Source organism: Chiloscyllium plagiosum, chromosome 20, assembly GCF_004010195.1.
Source record: "Chiloscyllium plagiosum isolate BGI_BamShark_2017 chromosome 20, ASM401019v2, whole genome shotgun sequence".
NCBI classification, from domain to species: domain Eukaryota; kingdom Metazoa; phylum Chordata; class Chondrichthyes; order Orectolobiformes; family Hemiscylliidae; genus Chiloscyllium; species Chiloscyllium plagiosum.
This window is the reverse complement of record NC_057729.1, coordinates 14,469,455-14,492,209: the sequence shown is the minus strand read 5'-3', so window position 1 is coordinate 14,492,209 and position 22,755 is coordinate 14,469,455.

Genomic DNA, 22,755 nt, shown 5'->3' with positions numbered 1-22,755 from the left:
CTAGAGGAGGACACAGCGACAGCTCTGCAGTCCCAGGGCTGGGCACAGAGGGTGTGGGATTGGGGCCTAAACGTGAACATCCATCCCTGGATCCGAATCATCTCGCACACTATTGTAGGCATACAGTTACTGCTGGCTCTGGCCTGGCTCCTGGTGGCATGTCACTCATGCCGGCAGCACAAGAAACAAAAGGCTAGAAAGACCATGCTCCACGCCATAGACTCCTGGCGGGCGATCAGGCACCACGAACTCACAGGGCTCGAGCTAATGTAACCATCTCCCGGGACTATCCAAAGGCCCCATGACTGCAGCATGACGGCCGGCGGAATGTACCGGGCGAGGAACCGACTTTCAAGGTATCGGCATCGGGGGTGTGGACGTGTCCAACCCCTTGCCGAAAGGGGGGACTGCAAGCGGGCATCAGAGCCGCCCCGTATTTGCCACGGGACTATGCCTACATTGGTAAAACTATAGGAATTCATTTTGTGTTTTAAAACGGCAGCCGCAGCTTAAACCCACAGAACTCAGCAGCTGCCAGTCCGCCCACATGACCGGGAGATGGAAGCCAGAGGACAGATCAAATCCACACTAGGCCAGACACTAACCATGACTCTTGACCGAAACTCCGGAGCTAATTAATATGGAAACCCCCATCTCCTAATCAAATCAAGAGACTGACTGAAACACACCCATATTCATCAATACAGAACCATCCTGACACAAAGGACAGGCATCCACCAGACAGGAACAAACAGACTAATACACACCAGCACCCTAAGGGAACAAAGGGGGGGGGGGGGGTGCTAGCCCCCAGCCCTCACAGAGAGAGACAAGCAGATAGTACCCGGACCCATTTACATAATCCAATTAGCACCCTATTGTGTGTATACTGCAACTCTCATGGGACAGCAGGAAACCCACCATTTGCACCGACTCCAGCGATGATGGGGAACTATCATCCCATTCAAACTCAAAATCTTCACATCCTGACAAAGCAAGGTATATAATGTGTAGCAGCACGTGGGAACAGCAGAACAGCCAAGATTCGGACCTCGGTTGGTCTCCGCCGGTGTTACTGTATCAATAAACGTTACCGATTGTTGAACTGCACTCTGGGCTCGGACTGATATCATTTCATCCGCGCTAACAATTTCATCCTCTATATGGTAGTCCATCTCTTTGTATAGCCCTGAATGTCATTGTTTCATTATGAGGCATAACTTCCTGACAAAGCAGCCAATCCCATGTGTAGATATCTGTGCTGAAAGGCTGATGTATCTTCTGGAGTCAAAGGGAATAAGGTCATTGGGTACAGGACATTGGGTCACTGAATCTGAAACCTTAACTCTGTTTTCTCTCCACAGATGTTGGGAGACCTGATGAGATTTTCCAGCAATTTCTGATTTTGTTTCTGATTTTCAGCATCCACAATTTTTGTGTGTGTGTGTGTGTGTGTACAGGGTACTGCTAACATCTATGGTCCTTGTCTTACTGTTTCCAGACTCTATGAGCCCTACATCCCAAACTGGCTGCTATGGAGTCACAGCACTTGATAATACCCACTCCCTGGACTGTAGAAGATGGACCCCAGATCGAGATCACCTCAACTGAACATCCCAACTGTGGTCAAACCCCCTGGACTGGTTTTGGAGACTAGCCTTGATTTACTGTGTCAGGACCCACTGACTGAGGAGTGGCTTCATGGATTTCATTGAGGATTATTCTCCTTAAAATGTGAGGCATTATACAGAGATTGTGAGATTTACATATTACAGTGACATACAGCAAGGTGTATGACCCCCTCATTTGAAGGCTACTGACCAACAAAGCAAGTTTCCTGGTTGTATGACTGTGCTAATCAGTAAAGCAAGGTAAAGCAAGGGCATGGTTCCTACAGGCATGTATACAGAACAACCTCGATTATCCGAATGATACACGCAGGGTGTATTTGGTTCAGATACCTGATTGTTCAGATAACTGATCTGATTGTAAACAAAGGAAGCCATACTCAACATAATTATGTAAAAAAGCATGTTTACAGACTTTTTATTTCATTTAATCAATAAAATATGTGCAAACACTGGATATTGCTTAAAAAGTCATGATATTTTACAAATAAAATCACTTTTTGGCTCGAGTTTGATTGAAGTCTGTGAAATATTTCGCTGACATTTTCCTTGGTTTTACCCGGTCCTCGACAGCAGCCAGCATCTTTCTGTTCGGTGTCGTCCCGCCGAACAGACTAACCAAGTGTTGTCCCTCCTTGCTCAGCGACCGCTGAGAAGATGGAATGAGTTGCTCCCAACATCGAGGGAGACCGCACCAGAAGTCTTATCTGATTCTGCCACTAATCTCATCATAATCTACATTATTCAGACTCCTCTACAATTCTGTTCAGTGTCTTTTTCAAATGGGATACTTTACAGGAGACCTATGAGTAAAATAAGAGCTGCAAATTTTGCGAATTTCTGTACCTTTTAATATGGAACAGAGCTGGACTTGTCAGGTGGTCACAGCAGTCAAGAGTGTGGTACTGGAAAAGCACAGCAGGTCAAGCAGCATCCAAGGAGCAGGAGAGTCGACATTTCATGCATAAGCCCTTCATCAGGAAAGAAGCTTGTGGGCCAAGGGGGCTGAGATATAAATGGGAGGGAGGTGGGGCTGGGGGAGGTAGCTGAGAGTGTGATAGGTAGATGAAGGTGGGGGATAAAAGTCATAGGTCGGAGAAGAGGGTGGAGTGGATAGGTGGGAAGGAAGATGGACAGGTAGACTCAAGAGGGTGGTGCTAAGTTGGAAGATTGGATCTGGGATAAGGTGGGGGGAGAGGAAATGAGGAAACTGGTGACATTTCCGATCAGTTGTGACCTTTTTAAAATGATTAATAATTAGCTAAAGCCTCAGATGTTAAAGCCAAATGATGAAATTTGAATTTAGATAGTCTATTTTTAGGTTGATCATCACAGAAGTGGTGACTTACACAAAGTAAATGATCACTATTGTCAGTTAAATAACATAGGAAGCACTATAAATGCTGGATCAATTGAAGTATTCAAAAAAAACTAAGAAAGATTACTGGTGTCAAAAAGGTACAGTATTAAATATACAAACCACAATCAGTGTGGATTCCAAAGGAAGACTAAATGCTTTTAGCAAATTGGATGACCTCTACCATTCTTATTTAATCCATAGCGTCAGATTTAACAGAGTGCATATATATACAGCTAAGCAATGTGTGTAACCAGTATGATAAAGCTACCAGCCCACTGCTTATGTTATTTCTTAGATTTTATGATTTATACTTTAATGAGGGAATAACTTGAAATGTGAAACAAACGTGAATGATCTTTCAAATCCAAGCGGCATGGTCCAAAAATCCCTTTGATGAATCAGTAAATACCACTGTTGTCTTCAAAGTACAATTGGGCAAGGAACAGTGAATTATTCCCTTCGTATAAATTAGTTTAACGATGATATTATCTTCCCAAAAGTTGTTTCTGAATCTTTGATATGCATGTCAACAGTATGATTGTGGCGGTCTATCGTTGTAGATATTTCCTGCTCAATGATACTTTAGCATTTTTTCACATCGAGGCCTGTGTCCGTTGTCATTTTATGTTGGCATTTGGAAGGTCTGGAAGGTGCCAGCTAAGGCCATACAGACTCCTTTAAACCCACTGTGAGAAATGATGAAAGGCTTACTAATCCTTTCCATTTTCAGTTACAATAAAGGTTCAATGCAGTTTTTGTCACTGGTGAATAAAACATGTGGTCAAACAGTTGTTCTTCGTGTTCAGAAGATTTAGAAATAAACCAGTAAGGTCCATTCACAATGCTTTCTGGTTCAGGTCTTAGTTCAGGTCTTGAGGGGGAGACATTTTCACATGTTTCTTTGTTAAAGTCTATATAAAAGATGGTTGGGAGCTCTTGGGCTCAGGTACAAGTCCCGCAAGCCCCAGACTTGTATAATAACATCCCTGTTTTCTTCATTTCAAAGTCTTGTTGTGAAAGTACTTTGTACTTCTTACTCCTTAACCATCTGAAATGTTACTGAAGGATTATTTTTTATGTGTTGACACTATTAAATGCCAGCAACGGGAAATAAATCCTTCCTTCAGCTCCTTCCAGAACTAACAGATGCAAACCATTTACTTTTATGGTATCAGTGAGTTTTACAGATTGGCATTCAAATGAGCTCTATGAAGGAATTATTTGAATTTACTGAATTTGGACATTAATTTTGGTAGTCCTAAGGAATCCATTGAAGCATAGAATCGCTATAGTGTAAAAGCAGGCCATTTGGCCTGTTGAGTCCACACTGACCCTCCGAAGAGCATCCCACCCAGATCCACTTGCCTACCCTATTCCTTGTAACCCTGTGTTTCCCATGGCTAGTCCACTGAGCCTACACATCTCTGGATACTAGGTGAATTGGTCACGCTAAATTGCCCATAACCTGGATTAGGGAAGGAAAATAGATTCCAGTCAATACATTTGATTAAATTTTCCTCAAAAAAAAATCTGATAGCCTGTTCAAGCAGTTGGATTGTACTTACACTGGGATGCTTTCACAATCTGAACTAAGGGAGAGGATATGTACCCCTTTGAAAGAAAATGGGTTTATCAGTGAGAGGCAGCATGGTATTGTGCAGGGACGGTCATGTCTTACAAACCTAATAGAATTCATTGAAGAAGTGACAAAGTTGATTGATGAGGGAAGGGAGGTAGATGACATACACATGGACTTTAGTAAGACGTTTGATAAGGTTCCCCATGGTAGGCTGATGAAGAAGGTGGAGTCGCATGAGGTCCAGGGTGTTCTAGCTAGATAGATAGAGAACTCCACCAGGGGTAACTGACTTACTATAACTTGAAATAGTCCCTCAGGATCTTTTACATTCATCTTGTACAAAGTGAGTGAGAGGAGTGATCAATTTCCCTTTTTTTTTCATACCCTTCTCAGGTTGGTCACCACAAATATATTTTACTTTTTTTTTAGCTTACAGCCATCACATTTCAAATAAAATGTAATTAACGTTGAGACACAAAGGACTCTGACAAGAGAGGCAATGGGATGTTGCAGGTGTCACAATGATGCAGCAAGGTACCATACAACATGTCTGACCCCTTGCCTGACCATTGCGAGTAAACCTGACAAACTGCCTGGCTTTATGCCTGCATTAAAGGTCAAGGCAAGACAGAAGTACTGTCAGCTTTTAAATTGTGATTGTGGTGCCAATACACACAAAGACAAGGCTGGTCAAAACAAGATGCAGTCAACTGTTAAGTAGATTCAAAGTCACTGAAAGCTAAGTAAGCAAGCCAAGAGTTCAGAAATGCACCTTGTTCTAATGGTTGCCAGCCTTTCATGGCAGCAGCAATGCAATGTAAGCTGTTGGTAGGCTCTAAAGTGCAATATTGAATTGCTGAACTGTATAATTAGTAGATCCATGATGTGTCACAGTGATGGATTCAATTAGCTTTATTGCCACATGTATTCAAATGTGTACAGTGAAGTTTACAAGTCTCCCCTTAGAGCACCATCTTGGGTATAGATTCTTCAGTACAAGATCTTAGGGAAAAAAAATAGAAAAATTAAGAAACAAAAAGTGCAGCATTACAGATCATAGGAATAAATTAAAAATAGAGAAATAAGAGGTTCAGAACAACAGTCCTTCCAAAAGAGTCCACGCTGGCACCTGGTCTCCAGTTCATGCTGGGCCTTGATGCCAGCCCACACCGGGCTTCACCCTGAGGCTCTTGAAGTGGTGAGACTGGTACTTGGCTGATGCCAACTTGTGAATGGAGGGTGAGGGTGATGACTGTCCATAGAACATACCCTGAGATATTGGGAAATGCAGACCGAAACCTAGAAAAGATGCTGGCATGCTGCAGCAACAGGCACCCAGTCTGAATTTTATGTTAAGAATTGGTATCATCTAGTTTCTCTCTGCTACCTGGTAAAATTTCAATCTGCATAAAAAATGTGGCCAATTTAGTTAATTGAGAGTTGTTAATACAGGCAAATAGGCCCTTCACTACTTACTAGCAAGATTTTCAGCTAGCTATTTAAACTTTATGCAGACAATCAGGCATTTTCTTGATATTGAGAATCCAGTATTTTTCTTTTCACCACGCTCTCCCAATTGTCTTGTTATTCAAGGGCTGGGAGAATTCCACCCATGGGCTTAGTATGGACAGGAAGATGTCTTCATTTTAGCAAAGTCCCTTAAGAGCATTTGAGGTTTTAGATTTCAAAATAGAGGCCAGTTGTTTAACTGTTGTCTCATAATTTGCAGCAGTGGCAAAGTTTGCAGATCTCAAGTTATTGAAGAATGGTTGTTGAACCAAGTTGCTTTTGTGCGACATTGTCTTTAAGTTTGAGAAAGACACGGTGAAAAACACTTCTAACTTCTCATTGTTATCAATTCAGTGTTTTTTATTCCCCCTCTGCTTCGATGTTGGTGTAAATACAGATCCTGGATTGCAAATGGATTCCATTCCCAAATCCATTTACAAGTCAGAACATGATACAAGAAAACATAAAGCAGCCATTTATATGTACAGGAAAAGTTTGTTGTTGTGGATATTTACAGTTACACCTCTCTTTTGTCATAGTGTTCATAAGAGTGAGCATTTGTAAGTCAGCCATTCGTAAACTGGGGTCACCCTGTAGGTTCATCTCTAAGTTCCCAACTCAGCTTCATTGTTCTTCCAAGCCAAATCATCTACAGGCAAGCGTTCACGTCCTAAACGTGTGAATTTATCGTGCAAGCGAATGCATCAGGAGATGCAAATGTTGCAGTTGGCTGGTTTCAGTCTTTAGATAACATGATAATCTCAACATTATTTTGTACAGAATCCCTGCATTTGTTGTAATGCGTAGTCAGGCGATCAAGGCAGTCATTTTAGGTCAGTAGTTGTTTATTAAATTTTTATTTTGTTAATGGAAGTCCTCAGGTATTAAAATGGAAGTCGAATATAATCTAGCTTTATGACAGGTCAGGCAGCATCCAAGGAGCAGCAGAATTGATGTTTCAGGCATAAACCCTTCCTGATGAACCCTTTTCCAGCACCACACTCTTTGACTCTGATCTCCAGCACCTGTAGTCCTCACTTTCTCCTAGCTTTATGACAGTTGTAACAAACTGAGTGAACAGATAGAATAGATAAGTAAATTGGATATAGTATTTTATATGTACAAGCCAAGAGATTTCTATTGAAGTCCATATGAATTGATCTGATACAACAAAACAACTGTTTCTACAAATGATTCTAAACTTTGTTCATTCATTGAACAAACTGGAAAAAATCCAATTACAATAAAGCAGACAAGGAAAGTTTGAACTGAAAATTTAGACATATTTGATAACTCTGAAATATTGGTAAGACAGAAACATTTCAACAGAAAATACAATGGGAAATATTTAATATATAAAATAGCATCTGAGTGGTAATCTAAATTTAGGTAGTTATTGACTCTACGTATCTGCCACTTTCTCAAAAAGCAATTTCCTGCACTATTTGTGCTTATTCTGCAGACTTCCAATTGTAAATTATTGAGTTAATCATAACTGAAAAAGAAATATTCATTCCAATTGAATTTTACAGCAATCCCATTTCTTCCCCTTAGGTTTTTATTGTGGTTATACAATACAGCAAATTTGCATCTATCACAAATAACAAAAAAATTGTCTTCCATGCTTCAATTTTAAATGAAAAACTCTAAGCGTCCATGGTCAGGGAATTTTGGATATTCTGGTTGAAAGCAGTTCTCATTATAGAAAATGAGATCTCAGAGCTGAAAGGACACTTAAGACCACCAACGAAAAAGTAAGCTTTTAAATTAGTTCTCCAACAAAGCCCTTCAATTTAGTTCATTTCTAACACCTAGATCTAGGCTTAGTTTTGAACTCTGCAGCTAAGGCTCCAGTGTGGTCTGAACAGGTTTATTCATCAGCAGCTGAGAATAAAGATTATTAAATTTTGAGTGTTGTTTTCTAGTTTATAACAGAGGGTTAGGTGATCGCAGATCGAGCAAGGAAAGAAATTTGTTTCAGTACCTCTTGGGTTAAAAAAAAGGCAAAGTTAGCCTTTGTCCCCAATTTGTGGACTATTGCTATATAATAGCCTGCAATAACTGCCCACTACTACTATTAAGATAATTTGACCAGGTAGCAAGTCTGATCATAAAGTTGTATCATGTCTGAAGAATCAATCCTTTCAATGCTGGAAATAAGAGCAATCAAGATCACAGAAAAAAATTGAGTGAAAAACAAAAACAAACAAAACGCAATACACATTTGAAATATAAGATTGAAAAGGATTATTCTCCCTCTGTTAAGTGTAGACTTCACATCATAGCACAAATGTATTATCTTGAATGGAACAAATCCACATACATGCAGTCAGGCCAATTGTTATCACTAATTGAACCAATTACTGTGGATTAAATATTATTTATTTGTGCATAAGGGACAAACAAAGGTGGAATGATAAAGAGGAGCAGAACAGTAAATAAAAATTCACAAATGTAAAACAAATTGTATCTTGATGATCACAGAATTAATTTTATCAGTGATTTGAGCTGCCCTGTTTGTAATTAAACTTGCAAAAACCGTGCTGTGCATGTGGAAGCATATGAAATTAGCTAGGATATAGGACGCAGGTGCTGCCTGTAATTAATCTGAAATAACTTTGTATGTCACTGCTTTGACTGGAATTTCAATGACTGATATGCATATGCAATTGCTCTGTCCTTGTACAATTTCAGCATTTGGTAAGCTCTACTGCAGAATTCCTGTGGAATTGGACCACAGACATTTGCATTGGTGCAATTACAAGGTAATTTGACATGCAGTTAAGTGATAATTAATGCCATCCAAATGTTGTTTAATATTCGTAAGTTAAATATTAAATTATAAAGCTGAGCCATGAGGGAGCAGGAAAAAGATTTTTTTGAATCATCACAGTATTTGTAGGGAAATCACAAACTCACTTGTTCATACTCATTTTTGTTGCACAAGAATCAACACAAGAACACCCCGTAAGAAATGTAATGATTGGTCTGTTGATTAAGCATCAGCTAGTGAGAGTTTTAGCCTGACATGATATTGTTGACAAATTAGTACGATCTGTTTTATTCCCAAAAACTCTCAAATCCAATCACACTTTGCACTGGGGCACTGATAGTTTGTACTACAAATGGCGCATTGTCCTCAAATTTGGGTTTCCTAACTTTAGTTATAGTTCACTATGAGGAATTACTATTTAATACGTACAGTTTTTCAGAAGCAAGGAAGGGCAATTATGAAGGTCTGTTCTACAATAAATGATTCAGGATTGAGTCACACTCCAGAACTTAGCCATGGAGAGTTTATAATGTGTCCAAACAGATTGATAGTCAGCTTTCCCATACATCTCTGGCTGGGGATTGGCTTGGGAGAGTCGCCATGTTAAAGTTGGAGTGATGCCTTTAAACTAAACCTTCTGGCAATAAAATAGTTATCTGCTGAAGGGAAAACTAGCTGTAGGAAAGAACAATCACCTGCATTATCTGCCTTATATGCCAACAAGCCTGAGAAGAGGAATAATTATCCAGAGGTAAGATTCACATTCTTTTGGTTATGAGTCCACAGTGCTTTTGAGCAAGTTAGCATTTGACCGATGGACCGCAGGGAAAAAAAGTGAAAAAAGACTGAGAACAATAATTTTCAAGCAGAAATGTCAGGGGGAAAAATACAGTTGAAACACAAAGGTATTTCTTGACTTGAAAATAAATGTATTTAATGAGTCATATTGAAACAGCAATGAGCAAGAATCCTCTGGTTCAAGTGACATTGTGTCAGCGAAAGAAAGAACTGAGAACCAAAATAGATGCTTACGTAATAGTCCCATGATGAACACACAGTCTCAATTTTATCTTTGCTGTTGCTGGTGAACTTTGTATCTTTAAGATTTATTCTCCTCAAGGAAAGGAAACCTGCAGTCGACAATACTTCAAGGCAAAAGTGAAAATTCCCAAACGTGATTACTTCTGAAAACAAAAAAACTGTATTTCTCCCTTTTCTTCAACATTTTACAAGAGCATTCTAATACTAACTTTAATTTTCAATCAGTCTCCAACTTCTTTTATTAACATAGACCACGCTGCTTTAACAGTCAGGAACATGCTGTGAAATTTAATGTCCTCTCTTGTGGAAAGTCAGGAGTAGGGAAGGGTGCTCCCCCCAAATCAAATTATCCTGATCGATATAGGTGAGTGAGAATCCTGACCACCAACAAATGGCACAGGGGAGAGCCCATCGTCCACGAAAACACCATCTCGATCCCAGACAACTGAAGAATAACCAATGATGTTCCATTGTTTAAGAAGGGTACCAGGGATAATCCAGGAGATTATAGGCCTGTGAGTCTCATTTTGGTGGTAGGGGCATTATTGGAAAATATTCTCAGGCACAAGATCTATAGACAGTTAGAAGCAAATGGATTTATTAGTGAGAGACAGCATGGTTTTGTGTGGGGGAAGTCATGCCTCATTATCTTGTTCGAGTTTTGAGGAGGTTTGGAAGGTGATTGTTGAGGGAAAAGCAGTTGATGTTGTCTACATGGACTTCAGTAAAACCTTTGACAAGGTCTCTCATGACAGACTAGCACAAAAGATGAAGTCACATGGTGAGCTGGCAAGACAGATACAGAACTGCTTAGTCACAGGAGACAGAGGGTAGTGGTGGAAGGATACTTTTCCGAATGGAGGACTGTGATTAGTTGTGTTCCACATGGACCAGTGCTCTTTGTGATCTACATATGATTTGGAAGAAAATGTAGCTGTTCTAATTAGTAAGATTGCGGATGATACAAAGATTGGGGGAGTTGTGGATAGTAAAAAGGATTGTCATAGGATACAACAGCACATGGATCAGTTAGAAGCATGGACAGAAAAATGGCAAATTGAGTTTAATCCAGACAAATGTGAGGTGATGCATTGTGTAAGGTCATATACAGGTGGTAATTATCTCATGAATGGCAGAACTGTTAGGAATATTGATATGCAGAGGGATCTGGGTGTGCAGGTCCACAGATCACTAAAGGAGGCAGTGCAAGTAGATAAGGTAGTAAAAAATGCTTATAGCATGCTTGCCTTAATTGGAAGCAGCATTGGATATAAGGATAGACAAGTTATGCTCAAGCTTTGTAGAACTTTAGTTAGAACATACTTGTAATATTACATTCAAGTCTCATCACCACACTACCAGAAGAATGTGGATGCTTTGGAGAGGGTACAGAAAAGGTTTACCAGTATGATGCCTGGTATGGGGCATTTTAGCTATGAAGAAATGTTGTATAGACTGGGTTTGTTTGCACTGGAGTCCACGAGGTTGAGGGGCAACCTGATAGAAGTTGAAAAGATTATGAATGGCTTAGATAGAGTGGAAAGTATGGGGCTTTTTCCCCAGGGTGGAGGAGTCAATTACCAGGAGACACAGGTTTAAGGTGTGGGGATGGGGTACGGGAAGAGGTTTAAAAGAGATAGCGAGGCAAGGTTTTCACAAAGGGTGGTGAATGCGGGAAGGTGCTGCCAGAGGAGGTGGTGGAAGCAGACACAATAGCAGCATTCAAGGAGCACCTGAATGAATACATAAATAGAAAGGGAAGGGAGGGTGAAGACATCTTTGGTAGGGAAGGGCAAAATGTGTCGCCACAGGCTTGGAGGGCCGAAGGGCCTGTCCCTGTGCTGTATTGTGCTTTGTTCCAGACTTCTCAGGCTGCCCTTTTACCCCCACCAGGTACAATAGCACAGATCACAAAGCACCAATGGGAAAAATGTTCTTGGCTCCATGGCAAACTTATTGTTTGGTAAATCCCGAATGTCACTGTATGGAGCTTGGATATACCATGACACATTGGTCCATGGCAGGGTGCCTGATTGCTTCAATATCACGGATAATTGACCTGAATCCAAACCTGCACTTGCTCCTGTTATGCTGAATGCTAAGGCAGATGAGCTGAGTCCCATGTACTGATACAAGCTGTATGATGTGTGGTCATTAATTAAAGAGACTTTGATGAGAGGGATAGGACTGGCTGTTCAATGTTCCACGGTTTCATTTTTTAGACGAGTTAGAGAGGAAAGTAAAAGAGGTGGAGGAGTTGCATTACTAATCAGGGAGAATGTTACATCTGCACTCAGAGAGGACATACTGCAGGGCTCATCCATTGAGCCAAATGGGTAGAGCTCAAAAATAAGATAGACACAATTACTCTGATAGAATTATACTATAGGCCATCCACCAACCACCCAGACATTGAGGAAGAAATATTAGGCAGATTATAGAAAGGTGGAATGACAGAGTTGTCCTAGTGGGTGACTTTAACTTCCCCAATATTGATTGAGACTTCCTTAGACTAAGAGGCTTAGTTGGGGTTGAATTTGTTAGTTCATCCAAGAGAATTTCTTGAAAGAGTATGTGGATAGTCCAACTAGAAGAGTGACCATACTGGACCTTGTATTAGCTAATGAGTCTGGCCAGGTGACTGCTTTTCAATGGGAGAGCATTTTGGAAACAGTGATCACAACTCCTTCAGTTTTAAGATACCAATGAACAAGGATAAGTCAGGACCTTGTAGCAAGGTACAAAATTGGGAGAGGGCAAATTACTTCAGTATTAGGCAGGAGCTAGGGAGTGTTAATTGTGAGGACCTGTTAGCAGGCAAGTCCGCATTTGACATGTTGGAATTGTTTAAAGACTTGTTGATGAGAGTTCTGGACCAGCATGTTCCATTAAGGAGGAAGGACAAGGATGGCAAGGTAAGGGATTCTTGGATAACAAGGCAGTTTATGAATTTAATCAAAGGGAGAAAATGAAGCATATGTAAGGTTTAGAAGGCAAAATCAGACAGAGCCCATGAGGAGTATAAAGAAAGTAGGAAGGAACTCAACAAGAACTTAGGAAAGCAAGAAGGGGCCATGAAATGACCTTGGCAAGTAGGGCTATAGAGAATCCCAAAGCATTCTATATATACATTAAAAACAAGAGGATAACTAGGGAGAAGGTAGAACCATTCAACGATAAAGGAGAGAACCTATGCTTGGAGGCAGAGGATGTGGGTGAGATCCTAAGTGAGTACTTGTATCTGTATTCACCCAGGAAGAGGACAGTGAGATTTATGTGAAACATGCTAATGTGCGAGGGCATTTTGAGATCAAGAAAGAAGTGATGTTGGACCTCTTGAAGAGCATTAAGGTGGATAAGTCCCCAGGGCCCAATGGTATTTACCCCAGGTTATTGAGAGAGGCAAGAAAGGGGATTGCTGGGACATTGACCAAGATTTTTGAATCCTTGCTAGTTACCGGAGAGGTCCTGGAGGATTGGCAACTAGCTGATGTTGTTCCTTTGTTCAAGAGGGAAATAGCAATAATCCAGGAAACTAATGGCTGATGAGTCTCACATTGGTGGTTGGGAAGCTATTTGAGAGAATTCTTGGGGAGAGGATTTATGTGCATTTGGACGAGCATAGCCAACATGGCTTTGTGCACATCTTACTAACTTGACTGAATTTTGAGGAAGTGACAAAGGTGATCGATGAAGGTAGAACAGTGGATGTAGTCGACATGGATTTTAGTAAGGCTTTTGACAAAATCCCTCATGGTAGGCTCATCCAGAAGATGAAGATGCATGGGATCCATGGGGACATGTCTGCTGCAGATTTTCCTTATTGTACACTCACCTATGTTCCATGGTTACCTGTTTGTTTAAAATACCTTCAAACATCATCCTAGCTCTTAATGTTTCACTACATTGTGACTTTATTGTGTTTGCCGCCATTCTTCCTCTTTTCTCTCCATTTGCAGGATGTTATGGCCACCAGCTCAGATATAAAAGGATAAGGGGGCTAAAGCTGTCTAGAAAGAGCAAGTGGGGTTTCATACTTATATATCAGAGAAGATGATCATTCATGTTGCAGTGATGAAGGCAGAGGATATATCTAATGTTTGTTTTAGTCACAGTAAGTCATATAAATTGTCGTCCTTTATTCTATGACTATACATTTCTGATTTAGATTTACAATGAAATAGTTTTTAAATTCTTAAAGAGGCACCTGTACACAAGACCACAGCTACTGCATGCACACAGGTGCTATGGCTGATATGACTGGCTCCATACCAGTACTAGTACCGTGTGACTGGCTACATAATCAGCATTACGAGCAACATGGCCAGTTTTACAAGCATTATGACCATGTGAACACTGGTCTCCAGTACCATAATATATGGATGTTCCAATAGTGCCATTACTATGTTTTTTGCTTCTAGCCATTTAATCAGGAAATTCTTTTCTCAGCAGCAACCCAATTAAGACCCCTGTGGGAAGGCCACTGCCAGTTGCAATGCCTAACTGACAACAAATGGACAGATTCTGCTGCTGGTGGTATTAACTAACAAGAAGTCGGGTCAGGCCATGTTGGGAACACAATAAGCAAACCCACAAGCTCCCCTGGTTTTGGATTTGGGAGTAGGGGTGCGGGTCCCTCATTGCTAGTGCCTGTTTGAAGCTTCGGGAAAAGGGAGTCACGCTGAGTCACACTAATGTCCTTGTGGACTATCCCCTAACATCTCCCCTCTGCAAATCCCTTCCCCATAAATGCACGACCACTCCCCCCACCAATACTCACTTCTTCCTGTGCCTGTCCACAATCTAAGATCACAAATGGATATCATGCTGGTAACAAGCACTGCCTCTGAAGTGATGCTACCATTCAGTTGAGGGAGGGGTTCCTCCCCTAGGGTCTTTGATCCCAGTTAAGTCTACTGCTACTCTGTCAAGTCCCTGACTCACACTAAATTTGTCAGAACTTCTGGAAGAGAGGTGACATGGTGCTCTCACCAATTCTCTAGCCAGCAGGTGAGACCACGGTCGCCTCTATTAAATACAGCCCTTTATATGCTGCTATTAAACTGGATTTAATAAAAGTTTGAACTTATTTTCATAGAAGACCATACTAGACTTAAAGTTATTCAACAGCTCAATAGTGTGTGGATCAAATTAGAGTTGGGGGGATGGAAATCTAGCACGGTTCATTTTTAGGCATGGTCCATGTTGGACAACGTTTAGGCCTCATGCTTCATCCACATATTGTGAATTAGCTACAGATACCAATTCAGGGTGAGGGAAGGAAGATGATAGGAGACAATTGGGATGAGGAATGTTCAGGAGGAGGATGAGGCAATCAAGACACTGGGGTATTTGAAGATGGTGCAGTTGGGAAGGAGGGGTATTCAGGAGGGAGTGGGTAAATTGTTCATTCCCAGCTTCATACTGAGGCATTTTCTTTTAAACTTGCCTTCCAAATTCACTTGAAGAAACATTAGTTCAACTGTGTTTGGAAGTGGTTATCCTGAAATGCACCAGGCCTTTTATTGAAGATTAACATCGCTGCATGATAGCATTGTACTGTCCCAAGAAACACAATTAAATGTTAGTCATGATAAATGTTGTTTTCAATGGGAAATTATTAATATCATGATATACATGTCCAATAATAGTTCCATGGAGATCACTTCTCAAAAAAAAGCATTTGATATCACGTCAGTATGACATCCTGAAATATATTCATTGTGTTCCAATTTTCTGAAATTGATGCAGTCAACCTCCTTGAAGGTGGAGTTGCAGGTAAATAGGATAGTGAATAAGGCATTTGGTATGCTTTCCTTTATTGGTCAGAGTATTGAGTACAGGAGTTGGGACATCATGTTGCAGCTGTACAGGACATTGGTTGGGCCACGTTTGGAATTTGGTGTGCAATTCTGCTCTCCTTCCTATCGGAAAGATGTTGTGAATCATGAAAGGGTTCAGAAAGACTTACAAGGATGTTGCCAGGGTTGGAGGATTTGAGCTATGGGGAGAGGCTGAACAGGCTGAGGCTGTTTTCCCTGGAGCGTTGGAGGCTGAGGGGTGACCCTATAGAGATTTACAAAATTATGAGGAACATGGATTGGATAAATAGACAAAGTCTTTTCCCTGGGGTGCTGGAGTCCAGAACTAGAGGGCTTAGGTTTAGGGTGAGAGGGGAAAGATATAAAAGAGACCTAAGGGGCAACCTTTTCACGCAGAGGGTGATACATGTATGGAATGAGAAAGTGGTGGAGGGGGTTGGTACAATTGCAACATTTAAAAGGCATTTGGATGGGTATATGAATAGGAAGGGTTTGGAGGGATATGGTCTGGGTGCTGGCAGGTGGGACTGGATTGAGTTGGGATATCTGGTCGGCATGGACGGGTTCGACCGAAGAGTCTGTTTCCATGTTGTACATCTCTATGACTCTAAGTGTCAAGTCTTGATTAAAAGATCTTCTTAATTGTAAGTGATCTGTATGTTTGTCTACGTTAGCAGTTAACAAAAATGTCTGTAGTTGCATTTTTGAGCTGTCGAGCATAAATAAGTTGAAATTTCAGTACTTCATCATCAAAAGAATTGAAAATGTAAAACACAAAATAAAACTCAATGGTCAAGAGCAAATGAATGCAAAATTAAAACCATGTTAAAACCACTATAAGATTGTTTAATGTATCATTCAATTGACAAAACATTGTGGCCTGTCTTTTAATTGTCAGATGTGTTGGTAGAGTGGAGGGGAGGATTGTCAATCACTAATGTGTGGGTAAACCCAAAAGCATGTGGAGTACACCATCTGTGCCTTTTGATTATGGCCACTAGGTTAGTATGATATCCAGGTTTCCCAAGCATCTGTGGGCATGATGGCCATGGGTTGCCTTCCAGCTGCCTCTCAAAGTCGACCAGTGTGGAAAAGCTGGTGCTGATGATCAGTGGAGTTTCAGTATACATACACCAGAGAAAGGACAGTGGGAACAACTGGTTACCCACTGACAAAATTAAATATCCAATAGCCAAGCAAGATAACACTGTCAACAGGGCTGTCAGACAATCCAGAAAAGATGAAACAAAAGCAGAAATTGCTGGAGAGGCTGAGCAGGTCTGGCTGCATCTGTGGAGAGAAATCTGAGTCAACATTTCAGCTCCAGTGACCCTTCCTCAGAACACTCCTGAGAAAAGATGATCTTGTTTATTGACAAGGACAATATCTTCCGAACAAGTATCTGGTCAGCATGGACGGTTTGGACTGAAGGGTCTGTTTCCATGCTGTACACGTCTATGACTCTATGACTCTAATTCCTTCTAATGGTACAAAGTTAAAAATCACACAACACCAGGTTATAGTCCCACAGGTTTAATTGGAAGCACACTAGCTTTCGGAGCGCCACTCCTTCATCAGGCGGTTGTGGAGGACACAATTGTAGGACACTGAATTTATAGCAAAAGTTTACAGTGTGATGGAACTGAAATTATACATTGCAAAATACCTTGGTTGTTTGTTGAGTCTTTCATCTGTTCGAATACCATGATAGTTTCACTTCTTTCATGTTTAAATCACAAAACTTTTTTTTTAAAAGTCACATTCTCAGGTTAACTGTAACAATTGGTGTTAGCCAGACAATATGTTGCAAGTGTTAGCCCCCTGTGTTCCCTGTCTGTGCCATAATGTTTAGACTGATTCTAACCTAAAAAGTGAGTTTCCTCCTTTACAGGCCAGTAATGAATCAAGTGGCCTTTAACAGAATTGATGATAGTTTCTTGATCATCACACGGCCGATCCAAGATGGACTTTATCAATGCCTGCTCGCCTTCCAGTTGCTTGATCTCATCCCCTAGAATGCAACCTATAGGATCCACAAGGCTGCAGTTCAGAAGTACAATCTCAGCTTTCTCACTGCTTTTAGCAGAACCCAATTGTTCACACATATCCCCTTTTTCCAACTGCCAGCTTCACGAACAGACAGATGTGGCTTGCAAGCTCTCTCTCTACCTGACTGCCAGCTCCCAAGCAGATGCCTTGCTTTCAATTCCACTGAGCTGAGTATTTTCCTAAGCATCTGAGGCTGAGGGGTGACATAGAGGTCTATAAAATCATGATGGGCATGGATAGGATAAATAGACAAAGTCTCTTCCCTGGGGTGGGGAGTGGGAGTCTAGAACTAGAGGGCACAGATTTAGGGTGAGAGGGGAAAGATATAAAAGAGACCTAAGGGGCAACTTTTTCACGCGGAGGATGGTGCGTGTATGGAATGAGCTATCAGAGGAAGTGGTGGTGGCTGGTACTATCACAACATTTAAAAGGCATCTGGATGGGTATATGAATAGGAAGAGTTTGGAAGGATATGGGCCGGGTGCTGGCAGGTGGGACTACATTGGGTTGGGATATCTGGTCCGCATGGATGAGTTTGATTGAAGTGTCTGTTTTCATGCTGTACCTCTCTACGACTCTATGACCTAAATGCCCAGCAGCGTGGACCCATCATTTTCCACTGATTTCTCAATTCCAAGACCTGTCAGTGAGCCCCAACTTCATGAAGAAAGCTGACAATTGCTGGCTGCAATAATTTTATTGAACTGCAACTTGTGCTCTGCTCCTTGATATGAACAAGGTTTGGTGAGTGCACTATTGCTGATTAGTCCCACCACTGGGCATAACATAAATTTAACTGCTTTGCCCACCAACATGACAAATTATATACATCATCTATATTTGACTTTGAAAAATTCTAAACCTACCAGGATTCTTCCATAACAAATAATATTGGTTTATTGTGAAAACAATATATAAAGCAAAGATGCAAATTGTATTAACATATCATTTGAAACATAAAAGCAAAACTATTTGCACTTCTAAATAGTCAATATAAAGTGGAGCTGGAAAGGCACAGCAGGTCAGGCAGCAACAGAGGGTCCTCACCTGAAACATCGACTCCCCCGCTCCTCCAATGCTGCCTTTCCAGCTCTACTTTATATTGACTGACTTCCAGCATCTGCAGTCTTTATTATCTCCTACTCTAAATAAGCCAGCATACGCACATTTAAAAATAATACTTAGTCTGCAGAGATTAACTTTGAAAAGAAAACCACTTTGGCCATTTATTATGAGTTCTTGAAGGAGAGGAAGGATAATGTATAAATAATTAAAGATGGCTTTCGTTTGGCATCCAAACAGATGGAAATGGGTGTCACTAAACACAGAAAGTTGTCACTTGGATGTTCACTGCATTCAGAAATCATACAGAAATCAAAGGCTTTTCAGGTGAACTCCCACTTAACTTCAAAACTTGGATCTGCACGTTAATTTACAAAATACAGAGGAACCACAGAATCCCTACAGTGTGGAAGCAGCCTCTTGGCCCAAACATTCACACTGACCCTCTGAAGAGTATGCCATCCAGACTGTGGGAGGAAACCCATACAGACACAGGGAGAATGTGCAAACTCCACACAGACAGTCACCTGAGGCTGGAATCGAACCCTGGTCCCTGGTACAGTGAGAACCACGACACCCTATTTAACAATGATTTAACTCAATAATAGCAATTATGTACCAAGTACTTTACATTGTGTTTACACACCTTGTTCCCCACAACAGCAGCTGGTCAAATCCCTGTACATCTTGAGCATGTTCCCAACTCCATCCCTAATTGTACTAGCAGATCACATGACACTCTCCACAGCAATCATTTCTTAAAAGGACCAAGTGCTACAAGCTTCAGCAGTTTTTTCATGTCTCACATTGAACTCTCCAAAAGGGTTTTCTCAGAAAGACAAAAGATGATCTGGATAACCTTTCTCTCATAGAAAGATAGAGCCCTACACAATGAAAACAGACCTGTGGGTCCAATTCATCCATACCACCTGATCTTTCCAAACTAAACTAGTCCCATTTGATGGTGTTTGACCAGTATACCTCTAAATGGTTCCAATTCATTTACCTGTCCAAATGTCTTTTAAATGGTGTAAATGTAGCTACCACCTCCTCTGGAAGTTATTTCCATACACAAATCACCCTCTGTGTTAAAAAGTTGCCCCTCAGGTCTCTTTTAATCCTTTCTGCTCTGTCTTTAAAATTATGCCCTTTAGTCTTAAACTCACCTTTGTGAAAAGATCTTTGCTACTCAACTTATCTATGCCTTATAACTCCAGTCATCCAATCCCGATAACATCCTTGACAATCTTTTCTGTGACCTCTCCAGTTTAATGATATCCTTCCTATAGCAGGACAACCACAACTATATACAGTACACAAAATGTGGCCTCACCAATGTCCTGTACAACTGCAAAATGACACCCCAACTCCTATACTCAGTGGAGTGAGCAATGAAGGCAAGTGTGCCAAACTCCTTATTTACCACTCAGTCTATCTGTGACACAATTTTCAATGATGTGTTTAACTGAATCCTTGGGTCTCTGTTGTACAACACTCTCCAAGGCCCGACCATTAACTATATAAGTCATGCCCTTGTTCAGCTTACCAAAATACAATATCTCACGTTTATCTAAATTAAATTCCATCTGCCACTCATTGGTCTGTTGGCCCATCTGATCAAGGCCAGATTGGACTCTGAGATAATCTTTTCCACTGTCCACTACGACATCTATTTTGGTGCCATCTACAAACTTACTAATCAGGCCTCCTATATTCATATACAAATCATTTATATAAACTACAAAAATCAGTGGACCCAGCATTGATTCTTGGGGCACATTGCTGGTCACAGACCTCCAGTCTGAGAAAGAACCCTCTATCACCATTCTCTGTTTTCAACTGTCTAACCAATTTTGTATCCAATTGGCAAGCTTTCCCTGAATCCCATTCAATCTAATTTTACTAACCAGTCTACCATGTAGAACCTCATCAAAAGCCTTAGTAAAGTTCATGTAGACAATGTCTATTGCTCTGTCCTCATCTATCCTCTTGGTCATATTCTCAAAAAACTCAATCAGGTTTAGGAGACACAATTTCTCACACACAAAGCCATGATGACTATATCTAATCAGTCCTTACTTCTCCAAATCCTCCAGAAGCTTACCCACTACTGACATCAGATTCATTGGTCTACATTTCCCAGGCTTCTCCTTGTAGTCCTTCTTAAATAAAGGCACAACATTAACCAGACTGAATTCCAACTGAACGGTAAACAATATGTAAAATAAAGCCATGAACTAAGGAATGCGTTTCCTGGAAACCAAGTAAACAGAGTCTGTTGACTGCCTCCATCTGAGACAACAGCTAACCTCAGTGAAAGTGAGTGAAGAAGGCACAGAGTACTCATTAATTAAATTCACGCTTTTATTCTCAAAGGTCTCAAAATACTAAATATTAAAGTATCCAAATATCAAAACATTCCCAAATACAAACTTTAAACAGTTATAAGAAACCACACTAGTCACCCTTCTGCTCACTCAATATCACACTTAAACCGAAACACATTATCCAGTTTTGGTCCCCACACGTCAGGAAGGACATACTGGCACTGGAACGTGTCCAGCGGAGATTCACACGGATGATCCCTGGAATGACAGGTCTAACATATGAGGAATGGCTGAGGATACTGGGATTGTATTCGTTGGAGTTTAGAAGATTAAGGGGAGACTTAATAGAGGCGTACAAAATAATACATGGCTTGGAAAAGGTGGATGCTAGGAAATTGTTTCAGTTAAACGAGGAGACTAGGGCCCGTGGACACAGCCTTAGAATTAGAGGGGGTCATTTCAGAACAGAAATGCGGAGACATTTCTTCAGCTAGAGAGTGGTGGGCCTGTGGAATTCATTGCCACGGAGTGCAGTGGAAGCCGGGACACTAAATGTCTTCAAGGCCAAGATTGATAGATTCTTGTTGGCTGGAGGAATTAAGGGCTACGGGGAGAATGCTGGTAAGTGGAGCTGAAAAGCGCATCAGCCATGATTGAATGGCGGAGTGGACTCGATGGGCCGAATGGCCTTACTTCCACTCCTATGTCTTATGGTCTTATGGTCTTATGGAATGCTCAGCTGGCCAGTGTCTCGTCTTGTCTCATCTCATCTCGTCTCTCATGCACAACCCTGTCCACTTGGGTGGCAATTTTAAGGGATCTATTTTCCTCCAGGAGTTACACTAGAGGGCTTGGATCACACTGGGTTTTATTCTTGATCCCTCTTCAATTTTCCCCAACCAGAGACGTCTATGTCATGTTGCTAAGTGCTGATTCTCCAGTCAGGTAACAGAACTGCCTCACTTTTCATTGATTGAGCCAACTAACATCCACTGTGTATGTGACTGTTAGCACATCCACTTGTTCAACTTGAGCAACTCTCATTCTCTCTACTCCAGCTTTAACTCTTTCCAGCCCTGGCGAATAGTCTAGAGGAAGAGGATCAGCTCTCTCAAAAAGTTGGAGCACCAGCACCTCAGAAGCTCAAGCCTTTTTGGCGGGATGATGCTCATAGCTACAGGCTTCTGGGACAAGTTCTGCTTCCCACTGGAGCCAATAAATCTGCATGCCTATCAACCATGATTAAATGGCGGAGTGGACTCAATGGGCCAAATGGCCTTACTTTCGCTCCTATGTCTTATGCATGGCCAGGGCTCACAATGTGCACATTGTGAAAGTAGGCATACACAGTAGAGGGCTAAGGGACCTGTGATATAAAACAAAAGGTATTAAACAACTAGCTTTCCCAAAATTGTACATTTTAAGCACTTACCAACTTATCAGTGATGTTTTATTACAGATCCAAAGAAGTTTTATTAAAGAAACTAACAGGAAATCTTGTTCAAACAACCTGATTATAACACTCTCAACAAAATACATAAATTTACAGTATAATTATTAATGATACAACCGTAGCGTAGGAAGGTGATAATTCATCTTGTTGAA